Genomic DNA, 14,586 nt, shown 5'->3' on the forward strand with positions numbered 1-14,586 from the left:
GTGTCGCCGCACCCTCATTCCTAGTGTCAACCTGTTAACGAAAGAAAATGTATACATTAGCGCATTCCAAAGTCACCAGATGTGTAACTTTGTCTGTATAGTTAAAGCATAACATAAAATTATTTAAACATCCAACTGTTACTTATCGAAAAGCGATGTATCGACGCTGCCATTCACAGTACGTAGAACATTCTATGTGAAGAATGCTATGTGCTCAGCACTATCTATTTTCTTTGACAGTATGTCGCCGCTCCCTCACTCCCCTTGACAACCTGCAAACGTATGAAAATATATATATATTAGGACACCCTAAAGTCACTAGATGTGTATTATTTCCTGTGTAGTTATAGCATAATACGATAATATTTAAAAATCGAGCTGTTACCTACCAAAAAACGAAACATCCATGCAGTCATAAACAGTACGAAGATACATTTGATGTGAAGAATGCTATGTGCACAGCACTAGCGATTTTCTTCTACAATGTGTCGCCGCACCCTCATTCCTAGTGTAAACCTGATAACGAAAGAAAATGTATACATTAGCGCATTCGAAAGTCACCAGATGTGTAATTTTGTCTGTATAGTTAAAGCATAACATAAAATTATTTAAACATCCAACTGTTACTTATCGAAAAACGATGTATCGACGCTGCCATTCACAGTACGTAGAACATTCTATGTGAAGAATGCTATGTGGTCAGCACTATCTATTTTCTTTTACAGTATGTCGCCGCTTCCTCAATCCCCTTGACAACCTGCAAACGTAAGAAAATGTGTATATTAGGACAACCTAAAGTCACCAGATGTGTATTATTTCCTGTGTAGTTATAGCATAATACGATAATATTTAAAAATCGAGCTGTTACCTACCAAAAAACGGAACATCCATGCAGTCATAAACAGTACGAAGATACATTTGATGTGAAGAATGCTATGTGCACAGCACTAGCGATTTTCATCTACAATGTGTCGCCGCACCCTCATTCCTAGTGTCAACCTGATAACGAAAGAAAATGTATACATTAGCGCATTCCAAAGTCACCAGATGTGTAACTTTGTCTGTATAGTTAAAGCATAACCTAAAATTATTTAAACATCCAACTGTTACTTATCGAAAAGCGATGTATCGACGCTGCCATTCACAGTACGTAGAACATTCTATGTGAAGAATGCTATGTGCTCAGCACTATTTATTTTCTTTTACAGTATGTCGCCGCTCCCTCACTCCCCTTGACAACCTGCAAACGTATGAAAATATATATATATTAGCACACACTAAAGTCACTAGATGTGTATTATTTCCTGTGTAGTTATAGCATAATACGATAATATTTAAAAATCGAGCTGTTACCTACCAAAAAACGAAACATCCATGCAGTCATAAACAGTACGAAGATACATTTGATGTGAAGAATGCTATGTGCACAGCACTAGCGATTTTCTTCTACAATGTGTCGCCGCACCCTCATTCCTAGTGTAAACCTGATAACGAAAGAAAATGTATACATTAGCGCATTCGAAAGTCACCAGATGTGTAATTTTGTCTGTATAGTTAAAGCATAACATAAAATTATTTAAACATCCAACTGTTACTTATCGAAAAACGATGTATCGACGCTGCCATTCACAGTACGTAGAACATTCTATGTGAAGAATGCTATGTGGTCAGCACTATCTATTTTCTTTTACAGTATGTCGCCGCTTCCTCAATCCCCTTGACAACCTGCAAACGTAAGAAAATGTATATATTAGGACAACCTAAAGTCACCAGATGTGTATTATTTCCTGTGTAGTTATAGCATAATACGATAATATTTAAAAATCGAGCTGTTACCTACCAAAAAACGGAACATCCATGCAGTCATAAACAGTACGAAGATACATTTGATGTGAAGAATGCTATGTGCACAGCACTAGCGATTTTCATCTACAATGTGTCGCCGCACCCTCATTCCTAGTGTCAACCTGATAACGAAAGAAAATGTATACATTAGCGCATTAAAAGTCACCAGATGTGTAATTTTGTTTGTATAGATAAAGCATAACATAAAATTATTTAAACATCCAACTGTTACTTATCGAAAAACGATGTATCGACGCTGCCATTCACAGTACGTAGAACATTCTATGTGAAGAATGCTGTGTGCTCAGCACTAGCTATTTTCTTTTACAGTATGTCGCCGCTTCCTCAATCCCCTTGACAACCTGCAAACGTAAGAAAATGTATATATTAGCACACCCTAAAGTCACTAGATGTGTATTATTTCCAGTGTAGTTATAGCATAATACGATAATATTTAAAAATCGAGCTGTTACCTACCAAAAAACGAAACATCCATGCAGTCATAAACAGTACGAAGATACATTTGATGTGAAGAATGCAATGTGCACAGCACTAGCGATTTTCTTCTACAATGTGTCGCCTCACCGTCATCCTAATGTCAACCTGATAACGAAAGAAAATGTATACATTAGCGCATTCCAAAGTCACCAGATGTGTAATTTTGTCTGTATAGTTAAAGCATAACATAAAATTATTTAAACATCCAACTGTTACTTATCGAAAAACGATGAATCGACGCTGCCATTCACAGTACGTAGAACATTGTATGTGAAGAGTGCTATGTGCTCAGAACTAGCTATTTTCTTTTACAGTATGTCGCCGCTCCCTCACTCCCCTTGACAACCTGCAAACGTAAGAAAATGTATATATTAGCACACCCTAAAGTCACTAGATGTGTATTATTTCCAGTGTAGTTATAGCATAATACGATAATATTTAAAAATCGAGCTGTTACCTACCAAAAAACGAAACATCCATGCAGTCATAAACAGTACGAAGATACATTTGATGTGAAGGATGCTATGTGCACAGCACTAGCGATTTTCTTCTACAATGTGTCGCCGCACCCTCATTCCTAGTGTCAACCTGTTAACGAAAGAAAATGTATACATTAGCGCATTCCAAAGTCACCAGATGTGTAACTTTGTCTGTATAGTTAAAGCATAACATAAAATTATTTAAACATCCAACTGTTACTTATCGAAAAGCGATGTATCGACGCTGCCATTCACAGTACGTAGAACATTCTATGTGAAGAATGCTATGTGCTCAGCACTATCTATTTTCTTTTACAGTATGTCGCCGCTCCCTCACTCCCCTTGACAACCTGCAAACGTATGAAAATATATATATATTAGCACACCCTAAAGTCACTAGATGTGTATTATTTCCTGTGTAGTTATAGCATAATACGATAATATTTAAAAATCGAGCTGTTACCTACCAAAAAACGAAACATCCATGCAGTCATAAACAGTACGAAGATACATTTGATGTGAAGAATGCTATGTGCACAGCACTAGCGATTTTCTTCTACAATGTGTCGCCGCACCCTCATTCCTAGTGTAAACCTGATAACGAAAGAAAATGTATACATTAGCGCATTCGAAAGTCACCAGATGTGTAATTTTGTCTGTATAGTTAAAGCATAACATAAAATTATTTAAACATCCAACTGTTACTTATCGAAAAACGATGTATCGACGCTGCCATTCACAGTACGTAGAACATTCTATGTGAAGAATGCTATGTGGTCAGCACTATCTATTTTCTTTTACAGTATGTCGCCGCTTCCTCAATCCCCTTGACAACCTGCAAACGTAAGAAAATGTATATATTAGGACAACCTAAAGTCACCAGATGTGTATTATTTCCTGTGTAGTTATAGCATAATACGATAATATTTAAAAATCGAGCTGTTACCTACCAAAAAACGGAACATCCATGCAGTCATAAACAGTACGAAGATACATTTGATGTGAAGAATGCTATGTGCACAGCACTAGCGATTTTCATCGACAATGTGTCGCCGCACCCTCATTCCTAGTGTCAACCTGATAACGAAAGAAAATGTATACATTAGCGCATTAAAAGTCACCAGATGTGTAATTTTGTTTGTATAGTTAAAGCATAACATAAAATTATTTAAACATCCAACTGTTACTTATCGAAAAACGATGTATCGACGCTGCCATTCACAGTACGTAGAACATTGTATGTGAAGAGTGCTATGTGCTCAGCACTAGCTATTTTCTTTTACAGTATGTCGCCGCTCCCTCACTCCCCTTGACAACCTGCAAACGTAAGAAAATGTATATATTAGGACACCCTAAAGTCACCAGATGTTTATTATTTCCTGTGTAGTTATAGAATAATACGATAATATTTAAAAATCGAGCTGTTACCTACCAAAAAACGAAACATCCATGCAGTCATAAACAGTACGAAGATACATTTGATGTGAAGAATGCTATGTGCACAGCACTAGCGATTTTCTTCTACAATGTGTCGCCGCACCCTCATCCTAGTGTCAACCTGATAACGAAAGAAAATGTATACATTAGCGCTTTCCAAAGTCACCAGATGTGTAATTTTGTCTGTATAGTTAAAGCATTACATAAAATTATTTAAACATCCAACTGTTACTTATTGAAAAACTTTGTATCGACGCTGCCATTTACAGTACGTAGAACATTCTATGTGAAGAATGCTATGTGCTCAGCACTAGCTATTTTCTTTTACAGTATGTCGCCGCTCCCTCACTCCCCTTGACAACCTGCAAACGTAAGAAAATGTATATATTAGGACAACCTAAAGTCACCAGATGTGTATTATTTCCTGTGTAGTTATAGCATAATACGATAATATTTAAAAATCGAGCTGTTACCTACCAAAAAACGAAACATCCATGCAGTCATATACAGTACGAAGATACATTCGATGTGAAGAATGCTGTGTGCACAGCACTAGCGATTTTCTTCTACAATGTGTCGCCGCACCCTCATTCCTAGTGTCAACCTGATAACGAAAGAAAATGTATACATTAGCGCATTCGAAAGTCACCAGATGTGTAATTTTGTCTGTATAGTTAAAGAATAACATAAAATTAATTTAAACATCCAACTGTTACTTATCGAAAAACGATGTATCGATGCTGCCATTCACAGTACGTTGAACATTCGGTGTGAAGAATCCTATGTGCTGAGCACTAGCTATTTTCTTTTACAGTATGTCGCCGCTCCCTCACTCCCCTTGACAACTTGCAAACGTAAGAAAATGTATACATTAGCACAATCCAAAGTCATCAGATGTGTATTTTTTTCTGTATAGTTGAAGAATAAAATGAAAATATTTAAAAATCGAACTGTTACCTACCAAAAATCGAAACATCCGCGCAGTCATAAACAGTACGAAGATACATTTGATTTGAAGAATGCTATGTGCACAGCACTAGCTATTTTCTTCTACAATGTGTTGCCGCACCCTCATTCCTAGTGTCAACCTGATAACGCAAGAAAATGTATACATTAGCGCATTCGAGAGTCACCAGATGTGTAATTTTGTCTGTGTAGTTAAAGCATAACATAAAATTATTTAAACATCCAACTGTTACTTATCGAAAAACGATGTATCGACGCTGCCATTCACAGTACGTTGAACATTCGGTGTGAAGAATCCAAGGTGCTGAGCACTAGCTATTTTCTTTTACAGTATGTCGCCGCTCCCTCACTCCCCTTGACAACTTGCAAACGTGAGTAAATGTATACATTAGCACAATCCAAGTCATCAGACGTGTATTTTTTTCTGTATAGTTGAAGAATAAAATGAAAATATTTAAAAATCGAACTGTTACCTACCAAAAATCGAAACATCCCTGCAGTCATCCATAGTACGAAGCTACAATTGGTGTGAAGAATGCTATGTGCACAGCCCTAGCGATTTTCTTCTACAATGTGTCGCCGCACCCTCATTCCTAGTGTCAACCTGATAACGAAAGAAAATGTATACATTAGCGCATTCCAAAGTCACCGGATGTGTAATTTTGTCTGTATAGTTAAAGCATAACATAAAATTATTTAAACATCCAACTGTTACTTATCGAAAAGCGATGTATCGACGCTGCCATTCACAGTACGTAGAACATTCTATGTGAAGAATGCTATGTGCTCAGCACTAGCTATTTTCTTTTACAGTATGTCGCCGCTCCCTCACTCCCCTTGACAACCTGCAAACGTATGAAAATATATATATTAGCACACCCTAAAGTCACTAGATGTGTATTATTTCCTGTGTAGTTATAGCATAATACGATAATATTTAAAAATCGAGCTGCTACCTACCAAAAAACGAAACATCCATGCAGTCATAAACAGTACGAAGATACATTTGATGTGAAGAATGCTATGTGCATAGCACTAGCGATTTTCTTCTACAATGTGTCGCCGCACCCTCATTCCTAGTGTAAACCTAATAACGAAAGAAAATGTATACATTAGCGCATTCGAAAGTCACCAGATGTGTAATTTTGTCTGTATAGTTAAAGCATAACATAAAATTATTTAAACATCCAACTATTACTTATCGAAAAACGATGTATCGACGCTGCCATTCACAGTACGTAGAACATTCTATGTGAAGAATGCTATGTGGTCAGCACTAGCTATTTTCTTTTACAGTATGTCGCCGCTTCCTCAATCCCCTTGACAACCAGCAAACGTAAGAAAATGTATATATTAGGACAACCTAAAGTCACTAGATGTGTATTATTTCCAGTGTAGTTATAGCATAATACGATAATATTTAAAAATCGAGCTGTTACCTACCAAAAAACGAAACATCCATACAGTCATAAACAGTACGAAGATACATTTGATGTGAAGAATGCAATGTGCACAGCACTAGCGATTTTCTTCTACAATGTGTCGCCTCACCCTCATCCTAGTGTCAACCTGACAACGAAAGAAAATGTATACATTAGCGCATTCCAAAGTCACCGGATGTGTAATTTTGTCTGTATAGTTAAAGAATAACATAAAATTAATTTAAACATCCAACTGTTACTTATCGAAAAACGATGTATCGATGCTGCCATTCACAGTACGTAGAACATTCGGTGTGAAGAATCCTATGTGCTGAGCACTAGCTATTTTCTTTTACAGTATGTCGCCGCTCCCTCACTCCCCTTGACAACTTGCAAACGTAAGAAAATGTATACATTAGCACAATCCAAAGTCATCAGATGTGTATTTTTTTCTGTATAGTTGAAGAATAAAGTGAAAATATTTAAAAATCGAACTGTTACCTACCAAAAATCGAAACATCCCCGCAGTCATCCATAGTACGAAGCTACAATTGGTGTGAAGAATGCTATGTGCACAGCACTAGCTATTTTCTTCTACAATGTGTCGCCGCACCCTCATTCCTAGTGTCAACCTGATAACGAAAGAAAATGTATACATTAGCGCATTCCAAAGTCACCGGATGTGTAATTTTGTCTGTATAGTTAAAGCATAATATAAAATTATTTAAACATCCAACTGTTACTTATCGAAAAACGATGTATCTACGCTGCCATTCACAGTACGTAGAACATTCTATGCGAAGAATGCTATGTGCTCAGCACTAGCTATTTTCTTTTACAGTATGTCGCCGCTCCCTCACTTACCTTGACAACCTGCAAACGTAAGAAAATGTATATATTAGCACACCCTAAAGTCACCAGATGTGTATTATTTCCTGTGTAGTTATAGCATAATACGATAATATTTAAAAATCGAGCTGTTACCTACCAAAAAACGAAACATCCATGCAGTCATAAACAGTACGAAGATACATTTGATGTGAAGAATGCTATGTGCACAGCACTAGCGATTTTCATCTACAATGTGTCGCCGCACCCTCATTCCTAGTGTCAACCTGATAACGAAAGAAAATGTATACATTAGCGCATTAAAAGTCACCAGATGTGTAATTTTGTTTGTATAGTTAAAGCATAACATAAAATTATTTAAACATCCAACTGTTACTTATCGAAAAACGATGTATCGACGCTGCCATTCACAGTACGTAGAACATTCTATGTGAAGAATGCTATGTGCTCAGCACTAGCTATTTTCTTTTACGGTATGTCGCCGCTCCCTCACTCCCCTTGACAACCTGCAAACGTAAGAAAATATATATATTAGCACACCCTAAAGTCACTAGATGTGTATTATTTCCAGTGTAGTTATAGCATAATACGATAATATTTAAAAATCGAGCTGTTACCTACCAAAAAACGAAACATCCATGCAGTCATAAACAGTACGAAGATACATTTGATGTGAAGAATGCAATGTGCACAGCACTAGCGATTTTCTTCTACAATGTGTCGCCGCACCCTCATCCTAGTGTCAACATGATAACGAAAGAAAATGTATACATTAGCGCATTCGAAGGTCACCAGATGTGTAATTTTGTCTGTATAGTTAAAGCATAACATAAAATTATTTAAACATCCAACTGTTACTTATCGAAAAACGATGTATCGAAGCTGCCATTCACAGTACGTTGAACATTCGGTGTGAAGAATCCTATGTGCTGAGCACTAGCTATTTTCTTTTACAGTATGTCGCCGCTCCCTCACTCCCCTTGACAACTTGCAAACGTAAGAAAATGTATACATTAGCACAATCCAAAGTCATCAGATGTGTATTTTTTTCTGTATAGTTGAAGAATAAAATGAAAATATTTAAAAATCGAACTGTTACCTACCAAAAATCGAAACATGCCCGCAGTCATCCATAGTACGAAGCTACAATTGGTGTGAAGAATGCTATGTGCACAGCACTAGCTATTTTCTTCTACAATGTGTCGCCGCACCCTCATTCCTAGTGTCAACCTGATAACGAAAGAAAATGTATACATTAGCGCATTCCAAAGTCACCGGATGTGTAATTTTGTCTGTATAGTTAAAGCATAATATAAAATTATTTAAACATCCAACTGTTACTTATCGAAAAACGATGTATCTACGCTGCCATTCACAGTACGTAGAACATTCTATGTGAAGAATGCTATGTGCTCAGCACTAGCTATTTTCTTTTACAATATGTCGCCGCTCCCTCACTCCCCTTGACAACCTGCAAACGTAAGAAAATGTATATATTAGGACAACCTAAAGTCACCAGATGTGTATTATTTCCTGTGTAGTTATAGCATATTACGATAATATTTAAAAATCGAGCTGTTACCTACCAAAAAACGAAACATCCATGCAGTCATATACAGTACGAAGATACATTCGATGTGAAGAATGCTATGTGCACAGCACTAGCGATTTTCTTCTACAATGTGTCGCCGCACCCTCATTCCTAGTGTCAACCTGATAAGGAAAGAAAATGTATACATTAGCGCATTCCAAAGTCACCAGATGTGTAATTTTGTCTGTATAGTTAAAGCATAACATAAAATTATTTAAACATCCAACTGTTACTTATCGAAAAACGATGTATCGACGCTGCCATTCACAGTACGTAGAACATTCTATGTGAAGAATGCTATGTGCTCAGCACTAGCTATTTTCTTTTACAGTATGTCGCCGCTCCCTCACTCCCCTTGACAACCTGCAAACGTAAGAAAATGTATATATTAGCACACCCTAAAGTCACTAGATGTGTATTATTTCCAGTGTAGTTATAGCATAATACGATAATATTTAAAAATCGAGCTGTTACCTACCAAAAAACGAAACATCCATGCAGTCATAAACAGTACGAAGATACATTTGATGTGAAGAATGCTATGTGCACAGCACTAGCGATTTTCTTCTACAATGTGTCGCCGCACCCTCATTCCTAGTGTCAACCTGATAACGAAAGAAAATGTATACATTAGCGCATTCGAAAGTCACCAGATGTGTAATTTTGTCTCTATAGTTAAAGAATAACATAAAATTATTTTAACATCCAACTGTTACTTATCGAAAAACGATGTATGGACGCTGCCATTCACAGAACGTTGAACATTCGGTGAGAAGAATCCTATGTGCTGAGCACTAGCTATTATCTTTTACAGTATGTCGCCGCTCCCTCACTCCCCTTGACAACTTGCAAACGTAAGAAAATGTATACATTAACACAATCCAAAGTCATCAGATGTGTATTTTTTTCTGTATAGTTGAAGAATAAAATGAAAATATTTAAAAATCGAACTGTTACCTACCAAAAATCGAAAAATCCACGCAGTCATCCATAGTACGAAGCTACAATTGGTGTGAAAAATGCTATGTGCACAGCACTAGCTATTTTCTTCTACAATGTGTCGCCGCACCCTCATTCCTAGTGTCAACCTGATAACGAAAGAAAATGTATACATTAGCGCATTCCAAAGTCACCGGATGTGTAATTTTGTCTGTATAGTTAAAGCATAACATAAAATTATTTAAACATCCAACTGTTACTTATCGAAAAACGATGTATCGACGCTGCCATTCACAGTACGTAGAACATTCTATGTGAAGAATGCTATGTGCTCAGCACTAGCTATTTTCTTTTACAGTATGTTGCCGCTCCCTCACTCCCCTTGACAACCTGCATACGTAAGAAAATGTATATATTAGGACACCCTAAAGTCACCAGATGTGTATTATTTCCTGTGTAGTTATAACATAATACGATAATATTTAAAAATCGAGCTGTTACCTACCAAAAAACGAAACATCCATGCAGTCATAAACAGTACGAAGATACATTTGATGTGAAGAATGCTATGTGCACAGCACTAGCTATTTTCTTTTACAGTATGTCGCCGCTCCCTCACTCCCCTTGACAACCTGCAAACGTAAGAAAATGTATATATTAGCACACCCTAAAGTCACTAGATGTGTATTATTTCCAGTGTAGTTATAGCATAATACGATAATATTTAAAAATCGAGCTGTTACCTACCAAAAAACGAAACATCCATGCAGTCATAAACAGTACGATGATACATTTGATGAGAAGAACGCTATGTGCACAGCACTAGCTATTTTCATCTACAATGTGTTGCCGCACCCTCATTCCTAGTGTAAACCTGATAACGAAAGAAAATGTATACATTAGAGCATTCGAAAGTCACCAGATGTGTAATTTTGTCTGTATAGTTAAAGCATAACATAAAATTATTTAAACATCCAACTGTTACTTATCGAAAAACGATGTATCGACGCTGCCATTCACAGTACGTAGAACATCGTATGTGAAGAAAGCTATGTGCTCAGCACTAGCTATTTTCTTTTACAGTATGTCGCCGCTCCCTCACTCCCCTAGACAACCTGCAAACGTAAGAAAATGTATATATTAGCACACCCTAAAGTCACTAGATGTGTATTATTTCCAGTGTAGTTACAGCATAATACGATAATATTTAAAAATCGAGCTGTTACCTACCAAAAAACGAAACATCCATGCAGTCATAAACAGTACGAAGATACATTTGATGTGAAGAATGCTATGTGAACAGCACTAGCGATTTTCTTCTACAATGTGTCGCCGCACCCTCATTCCTAGTGTAAACCTGATAACGAAAGAAAATGTATACATTAGCGCATTCGAAAGTCACCAGATGTGTAATTTTGTCTGTGTAGTTAAAGCATAACATAAAATTATTTAAACATCCAACTGTTACTTATCGAAAAACGATGTATCTACGCTGCCATTCACAGTACGTAGAACATTCTATGTGAAGAATGCTATGTGCTCAGCACTAGCTATTTTCTTTTACAGTATGTCGCCGCTCCCTCACTCCCCTTGACAACCTGCAAACGTAAGAAAATGTATATATTAGGACAACCTAAAGTCACCAGATGTGTATTATTTCCTGTGTAGTTATAGCATAATACGATAATATTTAAAAATCGAGCTGTTACCCACCAAAAAACGGAACATCCATGCAGTCATAAACAGTACGAAGATACATTTGATGTGAAGAATGCTATGTGAACAGCACTAGCGATTTTCTTCTACAATGTGTCGCCGAACCCTCATTCCTAGTGTCAACCTGACAACGAAAGAAAATGTATACATTAGCGCCTTCAGAAAGTCACCAGATGTGTAATTTTGTCTGTATAGTTAAAGAATAACATAAAATTATTTTAACATCCAACTGTTACTTATCGAAAAACGATGTATCGACGCTGCCATTCACAGTACGTTGAATATTCGGTGTGAAGAATCCTATGTGCTGAGCACTAGCTATTTTCTTTTACAGTATGTCGCGCTCCCTCACTACCCTTGACAACTTGCAAACGTAAGAAAATGTATACATTAGCACAATCCAAAGTCATCAGATGTGTATTTTTTTCTGTATAGTTGAAGAATAAAATGAAAATATTTAAAAATCGAACTGTTACCTACCAAAAATCGAAACATCCGCGCAGTCATAAACAGTACGAAGATACATTTGATTTGAAGAATGCTATGTGCACAGCACTAGCTATTTTCTTCTACAATGTGTTGCCGCACCCTCATTCCTAGTGTCAACCTGATAACGCAAGAAAATGTATACATTAGCGCATTCGAGAGTCACCAGATGTGTAATTTTGTCTGTGTAGTTAAAGCATAACATAAAATTATTTAAACATCCAACTGTTACTTATCGAAAAACGATGTATCGACGCTGCCATTCACAGTACGTTGAACATTCGGTGTGAAGAATCCAAGGTGCTGAGCACTAGCTATTTTCTTTTACAGTATGTCGCCGCTCCCTCACTCCCCTTGACAACTTGCAAACGTAAGTAAATGTATACATTAGCACAATCCAAGTCATCAGACGTGTATTTTTTTCTGTATAGTTGAAGAATAAAATGAAAATATTTAAAAATCGAACTGTTACCTACCAAAAATCGAAACATCCCTGCAGTCATCCATAGTACGAAGCTACAATTGGTGTGAAGAATGCTATGTGCACAGCACTAGCGATTTTCTTCTACAATGTGTCGCCGCACCCTCATTCCTAGTGTCAACCTGATAACGAAAGAAAATGTATACATTAGCGCATTCCAAAGTCACCGGATGTGTAATTTTGTCTGTATAGTTAAAGCATAACATAAAATTATTTAAACATCCAACTGTTACTTATCGAAAAGCGATGTATCGACGCTGCCATTCACAGTACGTAGAACATTCTATGTGAAGAATGCTATGTGCTCAGCACTAGCTATTTTCTTTTACAGTATGTCGCCGCTCCCTCACTCCCCTTGACAACCTGCAAACGTATGAAAATATATATATTAGCACACCCTAAAGTCACTAGATGTGTATTATTTCCTGTGTAGTTATAGCATAATACGATAATATTTAAAAATCGAGCTGCTACCTACCAAAAAACGAAACATCCATGCAGTCATAAACAGTACGAAGATACATTTGATGTGAAGAATGCTATGTGCATAGCACTAGCGATTTTCTTCTACAATGTGTCGCCGCACCCTCATTCCTAGTGTAAACCTGATAACGAAAGAAAATGTATACATTAGCGCATTCGAAAGTCACCAGATGTGTAATTTTGTCTGTATAGTTAAAGCATAACATAAAATTATTTAAACATCCAACTATTACTTATCGAAAAACGATGTATCGACGCTGCCATTCACAGTACGTAGAACATTCTATGTGAAGAATGCTATGTGGTCAGCACTAGCTATTTTCTTTTACAGTATGTCGCCGCTCCCTCACTCCCCTTGACAACCTGCAAACGTAAGAAAATGTATATATTAGGACAACCTAAAGTCACTAGATGTGTATTATTTCCAGTGTAGTTATAGCATAATACGATAATATTTAAAAATCGAGCTGTTACCTACCAAAAAACGAAACATCCATACAGTCATAAACAGTACGAAGATACATTTGATGTGAAGAATGCAATGTGCACAGCACTAGCGATTTTCTTCTACAATGTGTCGCCTCACCCTCATCCTAGTGTCAACCTGACAACGAAAGAAAATGTATACATTAGCGCATTCGAAAGTCACCAGATGTGTAATTTTGTCTGTATAGTTAAGGAATAACATAAAATTAATTTAAACATCCAACTGTTACTTATCGAAAAACGATGTATCGATGCTGCCATTCACAGTACGTTGAACATTCGGTGTGAAGAATCCTATGTGCTGAGCACTAGCTATTTTCTTTTACAGTATGTCGCCGCTCCCTCACTCCCCTTGACAACTTGCAAACGTAAGAAAATGTATACATTAGCACAATCCAAAGTCATCAGATGTGTATTTTTTTCTGTATAGTTGAAGAATAAAATGAAAATATTTAAAAATCGAACTGTTACCTACCAAAAATCGAAACATCCCCGCAGTCATCCATAGTACGAAGCTACAATTGGTGTGAAGAATGCTATGTGCACAGCACTAGCTATTTTCTTCTACAATGTGTCGCCGCACCCTCATTCCTAGTGTCAACCTGATAACGAAAGAAAATGTATACATTAGCGCATTCCAAAGTCACCGGATGTGTAATTTTGTCTGTATAGTTAAAGCATAATATAAAATTATTTAAACATCCAACTGTTACTTATCGAAAAACGATGTATCTACGCTGCCATTCACAGTACGTAGAACATTCTATGCGAAGAATGCTATGTGCTCAGCACTAGCTATTTTCTTTTACAGTATGTCGCCGCTCCCTCACTTACCTTGACAACCTGCAAACGTAAGAAAATGTATATATTAGCACACCCTAAAGTCACCAGATGTGTATTATTTCCTGT

Source organism: Schistocerca gregaria, chromosome 4, assembly GCF_023897955.1.
Source record: "Schistocerca gregaria isolate iqSchGreg1 chromosome 4, iqSchGreg1.2, whole genome shotgun sequence".
NCBI classification, from domain to species: Eukaryota; Metazoa; Arthropoda; class Insecta; order Orthoptera; family Acrididae; genus Schistocerca; species Schistocerca gregaria.